Source organism: Leucoraja erinacea, chromosome 11, assembly GCF_028641065.1.
Source record: "Leucoraja erinacea ecotype New England chromosome 11, Leri_hhj_1, whole genome shotgun sequence".
Classification (NCBI taxonomy): Eukaryota; Metazoa; Chordata; class Chondrichthyes; order Rajiformes; family Rajidae; genus Leucoraja; species Leucoraja erinaceus.
Window position 1 is genome coordinate 10,989,633 of NC_073387.1, and position 24,695 is coordinate 11,014,327.

At 41.8% G+C, this 24,695-nt stretch overlaps 1 protein-coding gene and 1 pseudogene across 2 annotated transcripts in view; both read right to left on the bottom strand.

The window, feature by feature from the left end:
• Positions 1-24,695, bottom strand: part of LOC129701451 (slit homolog 3 protein-like) — a 561,975-nt gene that overhangs the window by 300,283 nt on the left and 236,997 nt on the right. The gene's annotated exons all lie outside the window — the stretch shown is intronic.
• LOC129701913 (U2 spliceosomal RNA) lies at positions 12,214-12,309 on the bottom strand (annotated as a pseudogene).

A 24,695-nucleotide genomic window follows, 5' to 3' on the forward strand; every position in this document is an offset into this window, starting at 1 on the left:
TTTAAGTGCTATTTAAATAATTCATTCAAATTTGTTAAATGGAACTAAATCCTTGGCTGTTCCCCCGAGCTTTGTATTAAACATTGCCTATTTCTGGTATCCTTTCTTCATGGTTGACAGCCTAATCCCAGCGACTCCCAGGACAGTCTTCAATCCGTGTTGAATTAAGTGATCTCAGCTGCTTAAATAGGAAATGAATGTGCAACATTTTTTATACAGGCGATTTCTATTTGTTGATGATATTCCTGCTCTTTAATTTCATTCCCACTCAGGTCTGATGCTAATGGATTCGATTGGTACCAATGCCAAGGTGAAAGGAAATGCTTTGAAATTCTGGTGTCATGTGGATGACATTTTTGGTCAGAACTAGGAAGGGCTCCGAATGGGAGAACAGACTAATTGATAAGCAGCTAAAAAGGACATAAGGTAAAATGAGAGGGAAATAGGATGTAAGCATAGACAGCAGTGGAAATCGGAGAGGAGTCAACAACAAATAAAAATCCCTTTAAGGTACAACAATCAGGAGGAAATATGGTCTAAATGCAGCTGAGAAAATGTTAATGATAGCGTAAGATTAGAGGAAAGTGTTGGTGATTATGTCAAAAAGAGCAATAATCATAATCATGATCCTGGTGAGAAGGATACATTGGTGGATGGAGTCAGGTGGGAGAAAAAGGTTGAGACAACAAAAGAGGCTGGGGCATGCTTGGTAGGGGTAACCAGGGGAAGATGATGGAATACGATGGGAAAGGAAGGTTGAATATGTGACCAAATAAGGGAGGTGGGGTGGAGAAATGAAGTAGGGGTGTAGACGGGACCCGATGGGAGGAGTGTGTGGGTGAGGTTGGATAAAGTTGCATTGTGTTCTCTGGAACATTGGTGGTTGAAGGGAGACTTGAAAGTATATAAAATTATGAGAGTCTTAGACAATCAGAACCTTTTTCCCAGGATGGAAAAGTGCAATACTGGAAGGCACAGCTACAAGGTGAGAGAGGGAAAGTGTAATGGAGATGTGTGGGGCATGTTTTTTACACAGATTGTGGTGGGAGCCTGGGGTGGTGGTGGTGGCATTGCCAAGAGTGGTGGTGGTGACATTGACATTGCCAAGGGTGGTGGCAGATACAATAATGGTGGTTGATGAGGCTTTTAGATAGGCATATGGATGTGCAAGGAATAGAGGAATATGCATCATGCACAGGCAAATGAGAGCACTTTACCTTGGCATTATATTCCGCACAAATATTGTGGGACGAGGGCCCCTTCCTGTGATGTACTGCGCTGAGTCATAGGATTAACTACAACTACACAAGTGTGGGCGTAGATATTGGTGAAATAATTTAAATGGTTTACTGTATATATTGAAATTCCAAATGCCAGAATCAATGTAAAAGCACTTGAAAGAAATTGGAATGCATGCTCTCTAATGCAACTACCACAAGGGATAGATTTTTTCAGAGCATTTAGAAATGAACTAATTTTGTGCATTCAACATTTTCTTTTCCCCTTAAGGTTTTTTTTGGATTTAGCATATGTTTTATCCATTCAAGTAAAGCAGGGGTCGGCAACCTACGGCCCTCGGCCAAATGCGGCCCATAACCCGAAATCATCCGGCCCACAGGCGGATTTTTTTCCCCATAATCATCCGGCCTGCCGAGCGCCCGCCCCGAACACGGCCGAGCGTGCGGCCGAGCTCTAGCTGTACCGCATCCTGCGCAAAGCTGCCGGCACGGCCGCGCACATTCTGTGAAAACATTTAAGAAAGAACTGGAGATGCTGGAAAAATAGAAGGTGGACAAAAATGCTGGAGACACTCAGCAGGTGAGACATGCAAGGATTGCATGAGGTTGCCTCACCCGCTGAGTTTGCTCAGCATTTTTGTCTACCTTCTGTGAACACGTGATTTGATGCCTGCCATCCGGGGCGGGATGGGGGCGGGACCCATGTGTACAAGTGATAGATGTGGCCCGCCATTTGCTCGCAGACATGCGTCCTGGCCCCTAGACAGAACAAGGTTGCCGACCCCTGAAGTAAAGGAATGTTGGGTAACTTTACAATTAAACGTACAAACACTATTTATATATAAATAAAAGTCTTCCAATCAAGACTGTACATGAGCTGTCAGATGATGGAGGGCCATTAACTTTTGTTGACACCAAAATTGGGTTACATTGAAACATGCCCACTATGTCCCACCCCACATGCTGAACACATTCCTCTCATGAGATTGGCATTTGGTGAGGCAATTCCAGGGGCACCACTGGAAATCATTTACTTAGTAGGTGCAGGACTGAGTAGGAAGTAATATTACCTGGAAGCATAATTTACAAATTGCACCATGGAAAATAAAGAAGTCTAACGGGGTGGCAGTTAAATGCATATAAGCAATAAAAACCTCTGTAAAATGTGCCACATGAATGCTGAATTAAAAATAAATCAACTCTACCCAGTGGATTACCTTTGCCTGTGTATGTGAAATGGCTCACGATGACAACACACAATGGATTCAGTGGCCGCTGATGTTATGGAGGCATAGAAAAAAATCTTTAGAAAAAGCCAACACTCAGTCGTGTTCCAAAAGGCATGAATAACGAAGAGAATATCATTTTTGGAACAGGAGATTTTGAGAAAGCATAAGATTTTTTCAGCATTTTGGAAACATTTGAGGACAAAATTAAAATTCCATATAAAAGTTAAAAAAAAACATATTTCAGTCTGTGATTAAATCATTCAATATATAGACATGAATTCAAAAGCCTGAGGCAAAAGGAAACATGGATAACCATTGATGGCTTAATTTCAGGACTTGAGAGCACAGCTGATAATGTAGACTGAGGATCGTGGCCAACTCACATACCCAAACATGTAGACATCTTTAATTAGTAAAGTGGAGTTCACTGCAGTACAAACTATAGATATTGCCACAGCACACAAGGCCACAAGGAGACCAATTAAAGTGCTGAAATATTTAAACATCCAACCACTGGAATGGTCCTAGGAAAGAAAGCAAAACTGATGCAGTTCAGTATTAGAAATAAAAGAAAGGAAAACAAATTAAAAGAAGGCCGCAGAAGGAACGTAGATGACTACATGTGCACGTTCTGCGGCAAGCTCAAACACTGAGAAACAACGGGCAATTCAAAAATAAAAGCATACTGAGAAAATGGAGGAGAAAGAGCATAAAGGTCAGTGCTAAAGATTCACAACTGAACTAGATTGAGGAAAATGTAGAGTCCAGAATGCATTAAATATTGGAGATTTATATTTACAGCTTAATGAGGTGTGGTAGTTATCAGATGAATGAAATTCCCCGCTCCCCCATCCAGATGGGCCCCATAGCTGAGGAAGGATGTGCTGGCGTGGGACAGGGTCCAGACTATTGAGTATAGAAGTTAGGAGGTCATGTTTAATTATATAAGACATTGGTGAGTTTACAAGATTGATCCTAGGAATGATTGGGTTAACTTATGATGAGCGTTTGACAGCACTGGGCCTGAACTCACTGGAGTTTAGAAGGATGAGGGGGGGGGAGGGCCTCATTGAAACTTATCAAATAGTGAAAGGCCTAGATAGAGTGAATGTGGAGAGGATGTTTCCACCAGTGGGAGAGTCCAGGGCCAGAGGCTACAGCCTCAGAATAAAAGGACACAACTTTCAGACATACTAATTTCCTTAGTATGGTGAATCTGTGGAATGCATTGCCACAGAAGGCTGTGGAGGCCAAGTGAATGGATATTTAAAACAAGAGATTGACAGATTCTTGATTAGTAGCGGTGTCAGGGGTTATGGGGGCAAAGGCAGGAGAATGGAGTTGAGAGGGAAATATAGATCCGCCATGACCGAATGGAGGAGTAGACTTGATCGATCTTGGATTTTGATCGATTGGCCAGGTGGGCTGAGGAATGGTTGATGGAATTTAATACAGAGAAATGTGAGGTGTTGCATTTTGGGAAGTCTAACATGGGCAGGACCGACGCAGTGAATGGGAGGGCTCTGGAGGGGTGTTGTAGATCAGAGGGATCCAAAAGTGCAGGTACATGGTTCTTTAAAGGTGGAGTCCCAGGTAGATAGGGTGGGCAAAAAGGCTTTTGGCACATTGGCCTTCATTAGTCAGAGTATTGAGTATAGAAGTTAGGAGGTCGTGTTGCAGTTATGTAAGACATTGGTGAGGCCACAGTTAGAGTATTGTGTTCAGTTCTGGGTACTGTGCTGTATAGGAAATATGTTGTCAAGCTGGAAAGGGTACAGAGAAGATTTACAAGGATGTTGCAGGACTAGAGGGTCTGAGGGTCTATAGGGAGAGGTTGAGTAGGCTGGGACTCTATTCCTTGGAGTGCAGGAGGATGAGTGGTGATCTTATAGACATATAAAATCATGAGAGGAATAGATCGGATGGATGCATAGTCTCTTGCCTAGAGTATGTGAATTGAGGACCAGGGGACACAGACTTAAGGTGAAGGGGAAAGATTTAATAGGAATCTGAGGGGCAACATTTTCACACAAAGTTGGTGGATGTATGGAACAAGGTGCAAGAGGAGGTAGTTGTGGCTGGGACTATCCTAACGTTTAAGAAACAGTTAGACTGGTACATGGATAGGACAGGTTTGGTGGGTATGGACCAAACGCGGGCAGGTGGGACTAGTATAGTATAGTAAACATGTTGGCTGGTGTGGGCAAGTTGGGCTGAAGGGCCTGTTTCCATGCTAGATCACTCTATGACTATGTGACTTGATGGGCTGAATGGTCTAATTCTGCTCCTAGAACTTATGAGATCTGAAAAAGTATAAGAACCAACCGCACCACTGTGAACCTAACACAAAAGCTGGATACCAGAACTGAAAGTGACATAATTGTACAATAATTGTACAAGCATTCGGTGCAGACATTGTGGGCCAAAAGGCCTGTTCCTGTGCTGTGCTGTTCCATGTTCTAAGATACAACACATCAATACCACAGTGTAAGGAGCGCCCTTGTAGGAGGGTGAAGGTTATAGAGGAACATTTTAACAGTGTGTGGAAATGCATTTAATGTAAACACATTTCAATTTGAGGTTAAAGGTCTTCCATAACCATAGCTTCATGCAGTCATTTCTTCATGCATGCATTGTAATTCTAGATTTAATTACATTATTGCATATTCCTCATAAAAACACATTACCAAGCTAATACTGGCTTTTAAATTATACATTGGAAAAAGAATACCAAAGATCAAGCTGTTGCGCAAAAAATACATTTTATTTAAACAATAAATTGTAAATGAACGAGGAATAGGTCTATCCTTTCCCTGCCATTTCTGATGGCCATACAATTAGAAAAGCTAATACCAGTTGTCACTTCCTCAGGATGTCGATCTTGCTTTCAAACAGGCATGGAAAACACAGTGAATTAGACTGAGTGACAATCTGTGTGGAATCTCAGTATCTCCACAAATAAATCTACTGTCTACTGCCTCGACACAGTGTCAGATTAACCCTTTCAATGTTACTGTAAGTGGGATTCAATTTGCAGCATGAAGTGGATGCTGAAGGAGTTCTAAGAGGAACCAACCCTTTCAATTCTCAGTGGGAGGGGGATAACCTGTACTACAATATGTTACAACCTCCCACAAATGTTCACTCATTCTGTTCCTAATGGGATCAGACTTTTCCTGTTCTTTTCTGGAGAAAATTGATTGAGATTATTCTAAAATCAGATGGAACCTCATTTCCAAATTGTTTAAGAAGGAACTGCAGATGCTGAAAAATCGAAGGTACACAAAAATGCTGGAGAAACTCAGCGGGTGCAGCAGCATCTATGGAGCGAAGGAAATAGGCAACATTTCGGGCCGAAACCCTTCTTCAGGCTAAAGAAAGGGTTCGGCCCGAAACGTTGCCTATTTCCTTCGTTCCATAGATGCTGCTGCACCCGCTTAGTTTCTCCAGCATTTTTGTGTACCCTCATTTCCAAATTGTTTGGTTGTCAATTAAGCTGATACTCAGTTGATGTACTCTGCTTTTTTGTACTCTTCCTTTCGTTTAGCTTAGAGATACAGCATGGAAACTGGCTCGTCAGCCCACTTATCCCACACCGACCAACGATCACCCGCACACTAGTTCTATCCACCACTCACCCATAGCCCCCAACACAATATTCCACCTCCACCACAATTACCTACAAACCCACACGTCTTTGGGAAGTGGGAGGAAACCGAAGCACCCGGAGTAAACCCACGTGATCACAGGATGAAGATACAAACTTCGTACTGGCAGCACTCGTAGTCAGGTCACTCCGCCACTGTGCTGCTGTTTCTGTTCTCACGTTGAGTTAATATCATATTCCCTAATGATACAAACAGAGGCCATTCGGCTCTTCAAATCCACGTCAGCTGTCAGAGCAACCCCAACAATCTAATTTCTGTAATGTATTTCTTTTAACATGCTCAATGATCTTTACTTGATTTTCCTCCTACTCAGTACCCTAGAGCCCATAAACCCACCAACACCTCTGGGATGTGGAAAGAAAGTGAAGCAGCTGGGAAGATCTATGAACTCACAGGGAGAACAGCACAGATTGTGTTGAAGGCCAGGATCAGAGTTGAGTTGTTAGAGCTGCTAAACACCTTTCCCACCTCCGCCCATGTCCATTGACAGTCTTCCCTTCCGTATTAAGATCCCTAAGCTGCATAGTTCATTCCCTTCAGCTTTCCCTTCGGCCTTAATAATATTTCTTTAAAACCTACCTCTAATGAGATTCCTTAGAAGATGTCAAATGTCAATGTTCAGTGTCAAATGTTGTTCAATAACCCTCCTTCAAATTGTTTTCGGAAGTTTTCTTCCGTTAAAGGCATTGTTTAAGTGTTGTTTTCCACATTATCATCGGGTTGGATTGGCCCCAGGCACACATTCCACAGCCCCCTTTTTCAATGGTCTTGTGACACCCAAATAGAATAGCAGAGCGAGGATAGGAGTTGCCGATGGTAACCACATTGCACCAAGATGTGGCACAAAGAACAGTGTTAAGTGAGTGGAATAATAAGAGCCAATCTACTATTAGTTATTCATTTGCCTTCTATCATAGGAGCAGCTGCCTGCCGCTTACAAGCCGAGTGAGCAAAGTAATTGAGCTGCTTTCAACTTGGGAGATCAACAGGGCTGGGACCACCACTGGTTTAACCTATTTCATTGCTTATTCTGTGATGAATTACATGTCAACAGGCCTTCAAGCATACTGAGGCCCCTAATGTAGGAAAATATTAGTTACAGATTAATGCTTCGTGGGGTGGCTTTGTAGTCAGCAATAAAAATTCCAAATGTAATCCTTTTGATTTAACAACCTCATGCTTGTTTATCAATGTCTTCCCATCATTGACAGCAAAGTAATCTTCAATCATTTTCAGCATTTTCGATTGGGTCTGGAGACCATTTCTATCTCTTCAACATGATCTAGCTGCATCGATGATTGGGGTCTACCGTGTTGAAGCTCTTACCCACACTTTTCTTACTTTAAGACTTTACAATTGTAAAGAACTCCTGAATAGCATCGGCCGTGGCTCTAAACATGTGGCCATGCTTGAATCTGCTGCCTAACCCACTCTAAGACCTGTGAACACAATTACCCATGATGGGTAAACTGTGATAATTTCTGATTAAATAACTTGATGTTAAAATTATCATCTTTGTTTTTCAAATCCTTGCATACTCATCCTTCCCTTACTCTAATCAACAGTCTGACAACACTCTAAAATATTGGCTTTTCTCCAATTATAGCTTCCAAAACATTCTTGGTTTTGCTGCCAATCTCCTAAACTCTGAAATGTATTCTCTAAAATACTTTCCCTCACAAAAAAACTGTAAAATATTCTATATAATCTATTTCTTCTACTAAGCATTTGGTCATTTGCTATTATATCTCCTTTGTTGTTTTTGTTTGTCAAAGCTCTTGTGTAATTTCCAGGGATATTTTGCTCCATAAAAGTTGCTAAGCATTAGTAGTGACAACGTCTGTGAGTGCAATATGGATCCTCAACTTTCAGCAAAAAATTAATTTACACAAACTGTAGTCCTCACAAAAATAACTTCTATGCAGGTCGTCTGATATATCACTCCCTAATGAATTCCAAACAAGCATTAAGACTATGTGACTGACTTTGAGAGGAGCCATCCTTGGCAGAATCATGCTGCCATCAAGATGGCTGTGGTGCTGATGAGATAACTGTCTGTCTCCTTGTGGTCTCTGCATTTGCCAAGAATGCCTGGAAAAGGATGCAAGAGCCCTTGTTGAGGTTTTACCCTGACCAGAAGCATAACACACAACTCTGATCTACAGGCTCTTCCCAATTATGTGCATTGGCACAAACTGCTTCTTGAAGATAATGATCTCATTGACTCAATGAAACGAATGCCCCGTCGGTCTTCCAATTTAAGGTGGTTTGCAAGTGAATGCTGCTAACTGACACATTCCAGGGTGCAGGGCCACACGTACAGCCACTACAATGGTCCATGGAGAAGGACCTAGTCTAGTGTCTTGCTGTACTTGGATACTCAGGGGATGGACTCTCTGTAGCACTCTCTCCAACACTTCACAGATGTAGTGTTTAAGGAGGAAAGGTGGCTTGATGCATTGAATTGAATGTATAAGTGTAGAGGAAGACATCTAATTAATTCATTTACTGTATATATATTATGAAAGAAGTATATTTTGATTTTAAAAATACAATTTCCCTGATGAATTATTTCCTGCAGGTGGAGCCACTAACCCAACCTTCGTACATGCACCATTGGGAGAACCCTGTTCCTTCATGCATGTCCCTGGATGTTTGCTGAGGTGAGATCAGTCACCTAGGGAGTTAAGAGACATGCTCAGTGCAAGACACTTGCAACCAAGAGGGATTACATCTGCCATTGTATGGCATTGATGATCTGTGAGTCCTCTACCCAGATAAAATGTGCAGGAAGGAACTGCAGAAACTGGTTTAAACTGAAGATAGACACAAAATGCTGGAGTAACTCAGCGGGACAGGCAGCATCTCTGGAGAGAAGGAATGGGTGATGTTTTGGGTCAGGTCCCTTCTTCAGACTGAAAACTGAAGAAGGGTCTAGCATTTTGTGTCTATCCTCTAACAGATTAACTGGTTTACTCAGATCCCCTGAGGTTCAGCTCTCAAGAGGGGTCTGGAGTGTGGGGTGTTAGTTGCCCAACCCAGGCTTGGCTGTTAACATTCTCCCAAACCAATGCTGAGCAGGGAGTAACATCACAATAGAATTCCTGCAGTTGCCTTGCAGGAAATGTGGTGGCAACTGAATGAGTGAGGAGCAACCATGAGACTGAGTTTCCTGTCGTTCACTGCCACAATAAAACAAGGTCCAAGCTCCTCGGGGAACCTGGCATGGCTGAGGTTGTTTTGTGCCCCTGAGAATAAGATGCAACTAATCACTGCTAAGATTTTCACTCATCTGGCATAATGACTTGGATTTCCTTCATCGGGAAATGGGCCTAGCCCAATTACATTTATCTCTGTTACATTTACTAGAATCACCAGGTCATAGGAAATGCCCACACAGAAGGACACTATTAGGTCTGTCATTACTGCGCTACTTAAAGAGGAGCTGTTCTCTAAATCTCACCTTCCCGCCCTTGGTCTGTTGCCATAGGTCTTTAATCATATACAGGCACTTTTTAAATGTGATGTGGTTTTCAGTCTCCAACTCTCTTTTAGGCTTGAATTCAAACCCTTGCCCTTCTCTGGGTGAAAATATGTTAATCTCCCTTCTTATCATGCTATTAACTACTTTAAACCCCATGCCTAAGGGAACTAGTCTTTTCAATTTAATGTAACTTGGCTCGTAATTTTAAATGCCACATTTAAGTCTCCCCACAGTCTCTTCTGTTGTAAACAAAACCCCACCTTCTCCAATCTTTCGTTTCAGCTACAATTTTCTAGTGCTGGCAACATCCTTGTAAATTTCTAACTGTTGGAGTTCATTACACAATGGAAAATCTGACAAAGATATTGAAAAGTTAGAAAAACAGTTCAGGCACAAAATGCTGGAGTAACTTAGCTGGTCAGGCAGCATCTATGGAGAAAATGGACAGGTGATGTTTCGGGTTGGGACCCATCTTCACATTGATTGTAGTGGGGACTAAAATTGAGAAATAAATAACAGGACAAATCGGTGATGGCAATGGATGACCTCAGCCGAGGAGGTTCCCTGATACGCCGATTGTTGGCTTGAGACATTGAGATCCTAATTCATTGTTGCAATACATCGTTGCAAACTGTGGAACTATTAGTGGAGGAAGGGGGAGGGAGAGGGAGTTATTTTAAAAGTTACCTAAGTTTCAAGAATTCAATGTTCACACCACTGGTTGTAAACTACCCAGGGGGAATATGAGGTTACTTCGACAAACATCTCTCTCCTTCTCACCTCCTGCCTCCTCTAAAAGACCATTAAACCAGTTACAAAGTTCGCAACAAAGTGCCCCTCTTGGGATGACACCGTCTCTAGCCAGCAATCGGCCTACCAGGGAACCTCCTTGCAAGAGGTCATCTATTGCCGGCCCTGATTTGTCCTGTTTTTTTTTTTCTCACTTACAGTACCCCCCCCCCCCCCCCCCCACCCCACCCCCCCACACCAATACAATCACTGAAGAAAGATCCCAACCCAAAACATAATCTATTCATTTTCTCCAGAAATGCTGCTGCCGTCCCACCAAATTACTCCAGAATTTAGTGTTTATCTTTGGTATAAACCAGCATCTGCAATTCCTTTTTATTACACTGTAGAATAACAGTTTAAATAATACAATAAATAGAAATCAATGATATATGCTAAGTTATGTGCTATGTTTTATAAACTATTTACACTTGCACTGCATCAGTCACTATTGTACACTACTCTATATTGGGTTTGTCAGCATGTGAAGAGCTTCCAGTCCCTCTCCTCGGCATTCCATACTCCACTTTAGTCAGAGGGTGGTGAATTTGTGGAACTCATTGCCACAGAGGGCTGTGTAGGCCAAGTCAGTGCGTATTTTTAAGGCAGAGATGGACAAATTATTGAATAGAAAGGGTCAAGGCTTATGAGGAGAAGGCAGGAAAATAGGATTTGGAGGCAGAGATTGAATGTCGGAGTGGATTCGATGGGCCGAATGGCCTAATTCTACTCCTATAATTTGTGAACTGATGGTCTTTGTGACCAGTCTAGTGGATGAGTGTGACTTCAGATACACCAGCATTTTGTATCCAGATCATTTCATGTGTCAATGCATTTGTACGGGTCTGAGCTATGAACAGCTGGCAGTCAACGTTGACGGAACCACCTGCATCATTTCTTGCCTGAATGATCCCTATTGAGCAGTATTTGAATTGAATTCTCAAGACTCTGGAGTAATGACTAATTCCAAAGCTCTCTTGCAGGTATAAACTGCCTGGACAATCTCTTTTCTTAAACCTTCTACTTGCACTTAGGATGCAGCTGGTCACCTATGGTGAAACTGACCACTTATTGCCTCCCTGTCTAAATTTAAGAATCTTCTCCCTCCATCTTGGCTACAGAATGGTCTGTTCACAGAATACATCGCAATGATTCATTAAGGCTTCTTCAATAGCACGTCACTGCTGAATAGTCCCAACCATCAAGATCAACGAAGGTGAAAGGTGAATTAGAGTGCCATCCAAGTCCTAAATTAGAGTCATACAGCATGGAAACGGCATTCCGGCCCAACCCGACCAAAATGCTCATCTGCACCAGTCCCACCTGCCTGTGTTTGGCACATATCCTTCTAAACCTTTCCTATGCAAGTACCTGAGCAAATGTCTTTTAAATGTTGGTATACCACAAGCACCTTGCATTTAAAATGTGCTTGATTTATGCATTTTTAGAATAACACTTTTGTCTAATTACAACAAAGTTTAATTAACGTGCTCCTCTTTTCAGAATAACGTACTCAGATTTATACTTGCCACTATATGGCTGTGCAGTCGCGTGCGGTGCCTGGCATATGTTTGATTAGATCGACACAAAAAGCTGGAGTAACTCAGCGGGACAGGCAGCATCTCTGGAGAGAAGGAAAGGGTGACGTTTCGGGTAAGCATTACCCATTCCTTCTCTCCAGAGATGCTGCCTGTCCTGCTGAGTTAATCCAGCTTTTTGTGTCTATCTTCAGTTTAAACCAGCATCTGCAGTTCCTTCTTACACATATATTTGATTTAGAAGCTTTAAGCTTAATTCCTGCATGAAAAAGGTGAGGTGTCTGTACTTAAAAACCTTATCAGATATTAAACTGATTAGAACAAATCCTACATCTGATCAGAGCCAAAAGACTGAGAAGCAAAGTTATGCCTGACTTGTAAATATATTATTCTTGTATCATCATTGTGGAGTCAACATTTCTGCAGTTGTCAACCACACAGAACTCACAGAATGCCTTCACAATGTGGACTGCTGCCGTTCAAGAACACAATTCATCCCTATCTTTTCAAGGGAAACTCTTGTTTATTTGTTTAAGAAGGTGGCCATTTAGCCTATTGAGTCAATGTCATATTTTAAACCATTCCCATCAGTCCCTTTCCTTTCTTATTGCCTGTGACAATTTTCACTCACATGTCTATCGACTTCAACCTCAATCTCCTACAAGCCACCTCCACTAGCTATAATTTCCAATAATCAACTAACTCTGTACGTGGATATAGCTGGAAACTGGAGCACCCGGGAGGGGGGAAAATCTGTTCGCTCACAGGGAGTACATGCAAACTCCATACAGATAATAGCAGAGGTCAGAATTGGTCACTGGAGTTGTGAGGCATATACTGTATGAGTCACATTGACAACATGAAATTCCCAAAAATGAACTAAGATATATTCTTGATATAGAAGGAAGGCTTCTTTTCTCTTTTGTCATTTTGGTTTTATTGTACTTTGAATTCCACCTCAAGCATTTTGAACATCAAATGTAATTTTGGCCACGAAAGCAAGGACACATTCTTTCACATAAGTTGACCAGTGACATTTTGGACTAAATCCTGGAACTCCCTACCTAAAGCACCATAAGGTGTGAAGCAATTCAAGGAGGCAATCCAATATCTGTTGATTATCCTGCCAGTAGACACAACTCTGAGCTATTCACAACGATAAAAGCTGGAGAACTCCTTTTTGCCTGCCTCCAGGCTTGCATCCTTTACCAGTCTGCAGAAAGTGAATCTGTGTAAAGATCAATGATGGATGCCTGCAAGGTTGTATTGCATATCTGAATGATGTTAACATTCAGAAAAATCCAAGTGTTCGTGAGTCTCTAACAAGTCTTGGCATCTGTCAATGTTGCGTAAATGATAACTTTTGAAAATGCAGTAGGAGAACACTTAGCCAACTGAACTGTTGATGAGAGATGCAAATATTTCCCATTGATTGATCAATGCTTCCATTGAGCTCAATCCTTTATCAAGCTAGTCAGAGAGGTATCTATCAAAGACAGATGCATTTGTGTAATATCTCAATGTAGGAAAAAAAAACTTCACAAGGGGATTCACAGGACAAGAATGATACAGAATCGTTGCCACCTAAGTTGGATTCATTGCCCCCACAATAGGCTGGTGAAGGAATCTCAGATCTTTCTCTCCTGTTATCTAATGCCATAAAATATGAGCCAACTGGGAAATTATCATATTTTTAATTTTGTAAACATTCATATAAAAAATATACCAGTTGTTTAAAAGAAACACCAGGGTTTTGTAAAACTTTGCTGGCATTCTACACTGTGATCTGATAACTGTTTAAGCTATTAAAGTTGCACAATCCTAGCTCTGCATTAGGAAGCCAAAGTAAACAACAAATGTGGAAAACTAATTTCAGTGCTGAACAGCTGTGGTTGCTAATCCTGTGACAGGCAAGAGCTGCACAAAGGAGAGGCTGCTAATCAAGAATGCTTCCATCCTGATGTGAATCTGTGATCACTTCCTCCAAAGAACCTCAACATTGGACAAGAAAATAAAATGACAAACAAATGGGAGAAAGAGAAAAAAAACCCACTGAGGTTCAAAAACTAAGCATTGCATGAGAGAAAGCTATTCAGTCTAACACCCCATTGCTTCAATGGGCCATAATTTGGTATATCTTGGCTTCCGGCCAATCCATCTAACCTCACTGGGGGTTGAATGCTCTGCATCTTTTTCTCAGCCACTCGCCACAGTGTTTTATTTCCAGAAATAATTTGATCTTAGTTCTAGTGTTTTATTTACAGGCTTTGGAACACTTTTAGCACAGATTTTAATTCTCTCTCCCCTCATGTATATTTTGAAACTGGATTCGACTTTTAATAGTATAAAAAAAAAACTTTTATATTTTGCTTCTAACTTTTAAGGTTATTTTTGTTTCAAAAATATGTTAATATTTTATTTCTCATAAGCCTCTTGGAAATGTTGAGATATAATAAACTGGGTTTATTGAAACTGTTGAGACCTTATTCAACATCTGTTTTAAAAACACGAGCCACCGATCGTTGTCTTCATATTTGTGCTGCAATCTGGCCTTTTTGCCAACCTTTTTCTTGCTCTGACATTGGGGACATTGAGATTCAGTCCCTTGAGCAGTGGTGCTCTTTGTTGCAAGACCCGTGAGCCAGCTGCAGCTTGCGCCGTTTCCGAGTGCAAACCCCACGTGGGGTGCAGGGGGGTCGGAATGTGTCCAGGAACATGGCGGAGATCTGGAGGCAGGGAGGCTGCTGCACAGCCAGTAGTGGGGACATGTGTGCAGCTGGGGGCTGGAGTATGGTTGGAATTGAGAACCGAGGGTTTAGTGTGGCTGGGATCAGAAGCCAAAGGACGAGTGTGGCCAAGAACATGGTAATCCATCCACAGAGTTGAACCCGCGCATTTCCTTTTAAATAGTGCTCAACCTATTCTGAACCTGATCCAGTGTGATCTCTTGCTCCAGAACTAATAACATCCAATGACCTCACAATTTTCTCTTCCTTTTATAATTTTCCACCTGTTCCCTGAAAGGGATTCTACTATGCTTAACACTTACATAGCTCTCAAAATATTTACAAATTGTGTTATTTTTTTCCTTTCATATTTTATCTTCTCTATTTATCAATTCCTTGGCCAAAGTTTGGACCTTGCCCAAACTTCCCAATTTTAAAGATTGTTATAATTTGGCAATATTACTAATATCTCTTTTCAGTCCATCTTTTGTTTCTGGTAGCCCTGGATTCATTCATGAGGTGTTGTATATTATTTCATTCCAAAGTATGTATGTTAATTAAGAATGATGGATGGTGAGTCAAAACATTGGCCCATGTTTATTCAGGTAGTCAAGTTTCAAATGGAGAGATAGAGAGAGAAGAGATATAACAGGAGATTGGTGGAGAAAGCTGGTAAGTGGTGGGTCAATCTGAAGAGGACAAAGAGGTGTAAATATGTAGGGAAAGAATAACAATTACAATTGCAAAGAAAGATAAAGACAAAAAGAGAAGAAGCATGAAAAGATATGATACAAACAGATAAAGAAAAAAAGGATTCTGTGAGACCAAAGTGAAAAATAGGTGGCTGCTTTGCTGAGAACTGTGCTCTGTCTGCAATGGCCATCTGGATCTCCTGGTTGAAGGAGTTCCCTCCTCCACTTGATTCCATCTACCAACCAGCCCCTCCTCATCTGGATCCAACAATTGCTTGCCCACCCCTTGCTCATTTTATTGACTCTCTCCACTCTACTCCTCCAGTCTGGATGAAGGGTATTGATTTAAAATGTTGTCTGTTCATTTGCCACCAGAGATGCTGCCTGATATGCTGAGTTCCTTCAGCAGATTGTTTTTTGCTCAGGATTCCAGCAACTGCAATCTCTTATGTCTCCAAATATATGTGTATTCAATGGTTGAGAAAAAGAGAGGAGAAAGACAGACAAGATACAAACATTGTAGGGCAAATACACTCATGGCAAAATGGAGAGTGTGTAGGCAGTGAAAGACACTGGACAAAAAACAGAAAAGTGGACGTGTCAGAGAACACTCACGCACATTGATATGCATAGGAGAGGGGAGAGATAGGACAGTGAGGCAAAGGATGCAGAAACATCAAGGGTGAACGCCAGATGGTGACAGAGTGGGGATCATAAAGAAACATGGAGGGAAAGTGTGCCTCTGAGGCTGGCATAGATTCATAGAAAGGGAAGCAGAGCAAGATAATAAAAAGTGTGACAAGGAGATGAAAGAACTGAAAAATTGAAAGAGAAGGGAGAATGTAAAGGAGATAAATGAGGGAGAGAGAATGAGAGAAAAAGAGAATGAGAGAAAAAGAGAATAGCGAACGATTGCAAAAGTAAGGCAGAGAGGGAGAAAGACATTCAGAAAGAAGGATTATATATTTGAGAGGGGTAGGCAAATGAGATAGTGTGAAACTAAAGATAAAGTACAAGAGGAAGGGTGAGAGCAAGCTATTAAATATTAAGCAAGATTTTAGTCTAGAAGTTAACGTCACTCCCATGTTGAATACATTTTACCAAAGTGGTTGTGGCTTGAAAATAGTCAAGACTGCAACACAGAGCACGAGATGTTAGAACCAGTGACCAAAACATTTCTTAAAGGGGTAGATTTTAAGGAATGTCTACAGGGAAGAAAAAGGGGAGATGGAGAGAGGCAGTAAGGTTTAAGAAGTAAGTTTCGAGCTCATGGCTCTAAAGGTTGAAGAAAGAGCCACCAATAGACCAGTGTCAGCAAAAGCTGGAAAGGCTGCAGAGTTCTTGAAACTATTAAGAGCTTTATTCATGATTACAGTTATTTACAGGAGGAAGTGTGGAGCAGTACAAATAGAGCAGTTTACCAAGGTTCACAGGGTTAATTTAAATCTAGTTTAACAAGAGCCCTAGAAAATTACTTACAGAATTTGATGAATGCCTCTCGGAAACAAATACCAATTTTGTTCCTCATCAAAAAACAAGTTTCTCCCCCCACCAGAGAATTGCCTGGAGAGGAACATCTTATATGATTAATTCCAGATACTAACAATATCCTTAAGTGCCAGTATTATCATCTACAGCAGTTCTGCCAGAAACTGTCTATTCAGCAATGTCACTAATTGCCCCCTTACAATGTCACTAATTGCCCACAAAGATGTAGCCACACTTTGAGTAAGAGCATTTTTATTTTTTATCATTAAAACCTTACAGTTTTTCATATCATTTGATGTTATAATTGTAATAGTAACACTGCTCGTTCAAGACACTTCTATCCTCATCTGATGCATTGAGGTATTAACATGTCCGTCAATCCAGCACATGGCCATCTACAAAAGCTGGATCTACTGGATGCCTGATTAAAGAGTTACGCATCCAGCTAAAATGGAGGTGGGAGGAAGAAGGAGCGCTGCAAACTAAGCCTTTCTCAAAAGATGCAGAGCACGTGCCCCAAGACAAAACAGCCAGAAGTTCTGCTTCTGCCCGAGATATTTAGAATAAATCACCATTGGCTAATGACCATCTGTCTGAAGAAGGGTCTCGACTCGAAACGTCACCCATTCCTTCTCTCCAGAGATGCCGTTTGTCCCGCTGAGTTACTCCAGCATTTGTGTCTATCTTCGATTTAAACCAGCTTGTGTAGTTCTTTCCCACACCATTGCCTATTATTAGTTTCTATCAAGAGGGAGAACTAAATACAGAAACCACAGAACAGATGTGAAAGCCCCTCCTTATCTGTTTGAAAAACATCAAAATTGTCGCCAGCAGCTAAGAGAGAGAATGTGAAGCATTTGTTAGTCACCGCTGCAGGATTCATTTATTAACGTTATTCGCATGTGTCATCTGTTTTTGCTATTGGCACAAAGGGCCTTCTAAACTAAGAAACTGAGGATGCTGCTCAGATGTCACTAAGTCAAGTGAAAAAATGGTTTTCTTTCCTGTGAAGTTCTCTTTTGTTCTTGCATTCTTGTCACATTTTCAGATCAATCCTCCAATCAAAGCTGGTTGTAAGCAAATCCAGGGAAGTGTCATATGTTATGCTGGTTTACTTTATAAAGCACTTTATCAAAGTCAATATACCATTATAAGTTTGGCAAAGATATCCCAGTTTGAGCACAGCAAGGTCGCACAAATAGGAACTGGGTGGAATGGCTAGTTCATCAGTTCATAGACTTGCTGCTTGCAGGGGACATGTTGGTGAGGATTTAGGAGAGTTCCATTGTCTGAAGCGTTTCATGGGATATTTATTACCCCCCTGGTATGTTAAGGCTAAATGACTAACACAATGGGAAGCACTCTCTAGGTTCATAATGCAGGTTCACCCTGAAGAGTGTAAGAATTTTGGAGTGGCTCTTGAGCCATCTGACTCAACAGCTCAATTTTTAGTGATAGATACAACTGGAAAGTGTACCAGCTGAACCATTGAAGAAGTAAACAAAGATAATATCTGCTTTGACATTCCCGAAAGTTGCATATTTGCAGCACGTGATTTGGCACCAATTTATTTTAATTAACAGAGTTTCATGTAGTCATGGAGGAATAGAGTCCATAAAAAGATCCATCAGCCCACTAAGTCTGCTCAACCATGGACCATTCATTTGCACTGATTCTATACTAATCCCCTTCTTTGTGCTCCCCTCAGGCTCATCAATTCCCTCCATATTTTACCATTCACCTATACACCACATATACTCCAGGAACAATCTACAGTTGCCAATTCACCTTCCAATCAGCAGAGCTTTGGGATGAAACCAGTGTGGTCAGAGGGAGAACACACACATCATGCACAGAGAGAATCCAAGATCAGGATTGAACCTGGGACTCTGGCACTGTGAAGCCACAGCTCCGGTTAGCTGTATCACTGAGATGGAGGTAGACAAAAGTGCTAGAGAAATTCAGCGGGTGCAGCAGCATCTATGGAGCGAAGGAGATAGGCAAGGTTTCGGGCCAAAAGCCTTCTTCCAGCATCTGCAGTTCCTTCTTAATCACGAAGATGGAGGGCTGTTTGACTTCCAGCAATGTGGCTTATCAGCTAAATATAATCTTAAGAGCATAAAAAAACAGGAACATCCATTACTCTATGGCTGTTCATTAAAATCAGAGCCATTTTCCAGCACAACCCTCATAACCTCTGATTATCAGAAATCTATCGATCGTGGTTTTGAATGAACACAAAGACTGAGTTTCCAGTGTCCTCCAGAGTGGAGAACTCCAAACGTTCACCAGAGCCCTCCAAGTAAAGAAACTTCTCCTTATCTCAGTGCAAAACAACCTACCCAGTTGGAAACTGTAAATTGAACATTTCCTACCCGTGTACATTTTCCTTGCATTCTGCTAATGACATTTCAAAGAAAGTGCTGCCATCACCACACCTTGCACTTGTATTTTTCCTTAATCTAGAGAAATATGATGAACATATGGGGAGAATAAAAGGATTAATTTGACGGCATGGACTCGGTGGGCCGAAGGTCCTGTTTCCAATCAATATGATTCTATGACTCATGTCTGAGTGGGTTTCTTAGTGAATAATCACTGCAGCATTTTTTTACACTGGATTAAGATCATTTAGCCTTCAGCTTTTAAAAGGATTTACCTGTGATGTGCTTAAAGCTGACAGTACAGAGCTGTATAATAGCCTTCACATTGGCTGGTGGGAGATTATTTATCTTGATTCTCTTCTAAATGCCTGCAGGTTTAGACTTAAAACCATGGGTTATTGAACCCATCTAAGTGGTAGTCTGAATGCAGAGAGAAATGCTTCCAGTGACAAAAGAGTCAAGGGGTACAGAACACAGTTCTGGTGGATATTCAAATCACAATATGATTAAAAGAATCCATAGTGAGCAGCAGGAATATTGGCAAGTCTGAAGAAGGGTCTCCACCCGAAACGTCACCCATTCCTTCTCTCCAGAGATGCTGCCAGTCCCGCTGAGTTGATGCCCCTGTCCCACTTAGGAAACCTGAACGGAAACCTCTGGAGACTTTGCGCCCCACCCAAGGTTTCCGTGCACTTCCCGGAGGTTGCAGGTAGTGGAAGCAGGTAGGGAGACTGACAAAAACCTCCGGGAACCGCACGGAAACCTTGGGTGGGGCGCAAAGTCTCCAGAGGTTTTCGTTCAGGTTTCCTAAGTGGGACAAGGGGCATAACTCCTGCATTCTGTGTCTACCTTTGAATATTGGCTTGGTTTAGCTTCTCTCTCTGACAGTTATAAACCACTCACATTTTACACCTGTGATGTGAATCCCACAAATAAATTCAAGCCGGTTACTCACTTCCAGATATCTTTCATAGATCTTCCTCGATAATATTACTGCCTAACACAAGCCATCCATCTTTGTGCAAAAGAATCATTTGAATCCCTTGATTAGATTCCAGCCTGCAACTTGGCTCCCTGAGGTTCATTATATTAGATTGGCTGCAAAGCGCATTGGGATAAGCTGAGGTCATTAAAGGTGCTGTGAAAGTTGACATTCTTTCCTTAGATGTATGCACGTATGCATGCAGGCTCTTGAGCAGGGAGAGGGGCTAACAGAGGCAAAGCCCAATTCTTGCAGACTACAACCTTGAATAACTTTGGCAAAAGCCAATGGAAAATTTAACAACCCCCCCCCCCCCCCACCCTCCCCACTTTGAAGAAAATAATTTAACTGGCTTTTAGTTATGAGAAAATGATGAATTTGGAGTGAGTATACAGCTTAGCAAGTGATAGGACTAATGGCTTTTATCCATTGCATAGCATTATGTGGTAAACACAGAGTTAAGCTAAAACAATTTTCAGAATTAGCATAGTCATTTATTCTTGTCCATTAATGCTGACATGTCATTCATTACGCACTATAAATCCAGTGACAGCAAGGAATGAACAATCCTTAAAAAGCCTTCACTTCATTTTGAAATGGTCCTTTCCTTTACCTCCCCTTTGACAGTCAATTTTGTGCCTGACAGATTAATAAATGAGATGGAAGCATGTCATAATTGACCATTGCATTCTTCTCTCCAAAAGGAAGCTCTCAGGTAAAGTGGAAATACATTCAATTTGTAACAGTTATGCAGATGGAGGTCCTGATGGACTTTTGTTCTTAAAGGAAAGCTGCATATTTTATAGTCATAGAATCATACAGCAAAGAAAACGGCCCCTTCAACCCACTTCATCCACAGCAATCACGAAAGCCCATGCAAGATAGTCTCATTTGCCTAGGTATGGCACATAACCCTCTAATCCTTTCCTGTGCATGTACCTCTTCAATTGCCTTGTTATTGCACCCGCATCAACTATTTTCTCTGACAGCTCATTCCATTTTTTTTTAATCAACCTCTGAGAGACAAAGTTTCCCCTCAGGTTCCTGTTAAAATCTTCCGCTCTCACCCTAGACCAATGCCGTCTGGTTTTTGATGCCCCTACCCTGGGAAAAAGACTCTGTGCATTAGCCTTATTTACTGTGCAGTCAGAAATTATTCAGACACCTTCACTTTTTCCACATTTTATTACATTACAGCCTTATTCAAAAATGGATTAAATTTTTTTTTTAATCATCAATCTACACACAATACACTATAATAAAAAAAAGCAAAAGCAGGTTTTTTAAATTTTTTTGCAAAGTAATTAAAAAGAAATAACTGAAATACCACATTTACATAAGTATTCAGACCCTTTCTCAGTACTTTGTGGAGGCACCTTTGGTAGCGATTACAGCTTCAAGTCTTCTTGGGTGTGACGCCACAAGCTTGGCACACCTGTATTTGGGTAATATCTCCCACTCTTCGCTACAGATCCTCTACAGCTCTGCAGCTTGGGTGGGGAGTATCGATGCACAGCTATTTTCAAGTCCCTCCAGAGATGTTCAATCGGGTTCAAGTCTGGGCTCTGGCTGGGCCACTCAAGGGCACTCACAGACTTGTCATAAAGCCATTCCTGCGTTGTCTTGGCTGTGTGCTTAGGGTCATTGTCCTGTTGGAAGGCGATCCTCTGCCCCAGTCTGAGGTCCAGAAAGCTCTGGGGCAGGTTTTCATCAAGTATCTCTGTACTTTGCTCCGTTTATCTTTCCCTCAATCCTAACTGGTCTCCCAGTTTCTGTCATTGAAAAACATCCCCACAGCATGATGCTGCCACTACCATGCTTCACCGTAGGTATGGTATTGGTCAGGTGATGAGCGGTGCCTGATTTCCTCCAGCCGTGATGTTTGGCATTCAGGCCAAAGAGTTCAATCGTGGTTTCATCAGACCAGAGAATCTTGTTTCTCATGGTCTGTGAGTCCTTTAGGTGCCTTTTGGCAAACTCCAAGTGGGCTGTCATGTGCCTTTTACTGAGGTGTAGCTTCCGTCTGGTCACTCTACCATAAAGGCCTGATTGGTGGAGTGCTGCAGATATAGTTGTCCTTCTGGAAGATTCTCCCATCTCCAGAGGAACTCTGGAGCTCTGTCAGAGTGACCATCGTGTTCTTGGTCACCACCCTGACCAAGGTCCTTCTCCCCCGATTGCTCAGTTTGGCCGGGCGGCCAGCTCTATGAAGTCCTGGTGGTTCCAAAGCTCTTCCATTTAAGAATGACAGAGGCCACTGTGCTCTTCGGGACCTGCAAAGCTGCAAAAATTGTTTTATACCCTTCCCCAGATCTGTGTCTCGACCCAATCCTGTCTCGGAGGTCTACGGACAATTCCTTCGTCTTCATAGCTTGGTTTTTGCTCTCATGCACTGAGGGATCAACTGTGGGATCTTATATAGACAGGTGTGTGCCTTTCCTGTTCATGTCCAATCAATTTAATTTACCACTGGTGGACTCCAATTAAGTTGTAGAAACATCTCAAGGATAATCAAGGATAATCAATGGAAACAGAATGAACCGAAGCTCAATTTTGAATTTCATAGCAAAGGGTCTGAATACTTATGTAAATGTGATATTTCAGTTATTTCTTTTTAATTACTTTGCAAAATTTGCTAAACACCTGTTTCAGTTCTTCATTCTGGGGTTTTGTGTGTAGATTGATGATTTAAATTTTTTTTTTAATCCATTTTAAAATAAGGCTGCAACGTAACAAAATGTGGAACAAGTAAAGGGGTTTGAATACTTTCTGAAAGCTCCGTATACCCCTCATGATTTATAAATCTCTATGAGATCCATCCTCAGCCTCCTGTGCTGCAAGGAATTATGTCATAGCCCACCCAATTTCTCCCTGTAGCTGAGGCCCTCGAGCCTTGGTAATATTGTCTCTGCATACTCTTCAGCTTACTAGCATCTTTCCTATAACAGGTTAACCAAAACTGAACACAATACTCCTAAGGCAGCCTCACCAACAAGTTGTACAACAGTAATATTATATCCCAACTTCTGTATTCATTTTACTGGCGAATGAAAGCCAGCATATCAGTAGTAGTCTCCTTCACCATCTTATCTATCTGCGATGGCACTATCAGGACACAAAGTATTCTCTGCCTCAGAGGGCGGTGGAGGCCAATTCTCTGGATGCTTTCAAGATTGAGCTAGATAGGGACTCTTAAAAATAGTGGAGTCAGGGGATATGGGGAGAAGGCAGGAACGGGGTACTGATGGGGATGATCAGGATGGCAGGGGGGGGGGGGGGGGAAATAATCTGAAAGAATTGCAATTGGCACGGACATGTTCATTTGCTTTCTTATCTCAGTTCCTACCTCTGTTGCATCACAGGGGAAAGAGAGCATTGGCCAGTCAACATAAAAACCGAATGGTACAACACACAGTTGTACCAGTGATGCAGAACTGGTATGGAAATATGGAGAGGACCTGAACATTGTTTCTTACCCACTCCCACTTGTCCCTGAGTAAGTGATGTTGAACTGCTACTCTGTGGCTGGTGAAGGAACTTAGTTCCATTGAGACTTCCATAATGTTCTACAGAAAAGTAAAGGACCAGTGGTACATTTCCTCTGCTGGTTTGTGCATGACTTGATGGGGCCTGCAGTTAGACAGGCATCTGATGCTCTGTCCTTCTAGATGCTGCAGAGAGCAGGTTTGCGGGGGATTTGCAAGAAAACTAGTTGTGGCTGTGACTTTATGCAGCAATGGTGCAATATTGGTGAAGGAAATGTGGCATTGGATGGTTGAACAGTGGAGTTCCTTGCGTTTTATTGGAGTTGTGCACTTTCATGCCAGTCGGGGATATTTCATCGGATTCCCGGCCGAATGTCTTGTGGATCTTGCAAAAGGTTTCAGGGAGTCAAAGCCAAGTTATTTGCTGAAGGATACCAGTTACCGACCTGCTCTTGAAGCCACAATATCGTTGTAACTGACCCAATTAAGATTCTGGTTGGGTATAGCAACTCTCTCTGCCACACTCCACTGAATGATAGTGGGAGCCTGGCAATGGTAATAATAGGAAGTTGGTCCGAATTTCTCTTGTTATGGATGACCTTTGCCTGGCACTTGTTGCAGCAACACTCTTAGTTGCATTTATCAATCTATAATTGAATGTTGACTAGATTTTGCTGAGTGCAGATGTGAACTAACTCATTTGCTGAGCAGTTAAAAATGGGACTGAACATTGTATATCATCAATTAAGACCCCTCTCTGACCTTTTGATGCATATAGGCTATTGATGAAGCTGCTAAAGATTGTTGGCCAAGGACACTGTCATCAGAAACACCTGCGTCTATGTACTAAGGCTGGGATGACTGACCTATAATAAGCGCAACCATTGTGCAAGGTAGAACTCCAAGCAATGAATGATTCAATATGCACCAGTCGGTGCCTATTGAATGTAATTGGCCCTGTTTCGGTGGTGGGGAAGATGCTGGAGTCAATT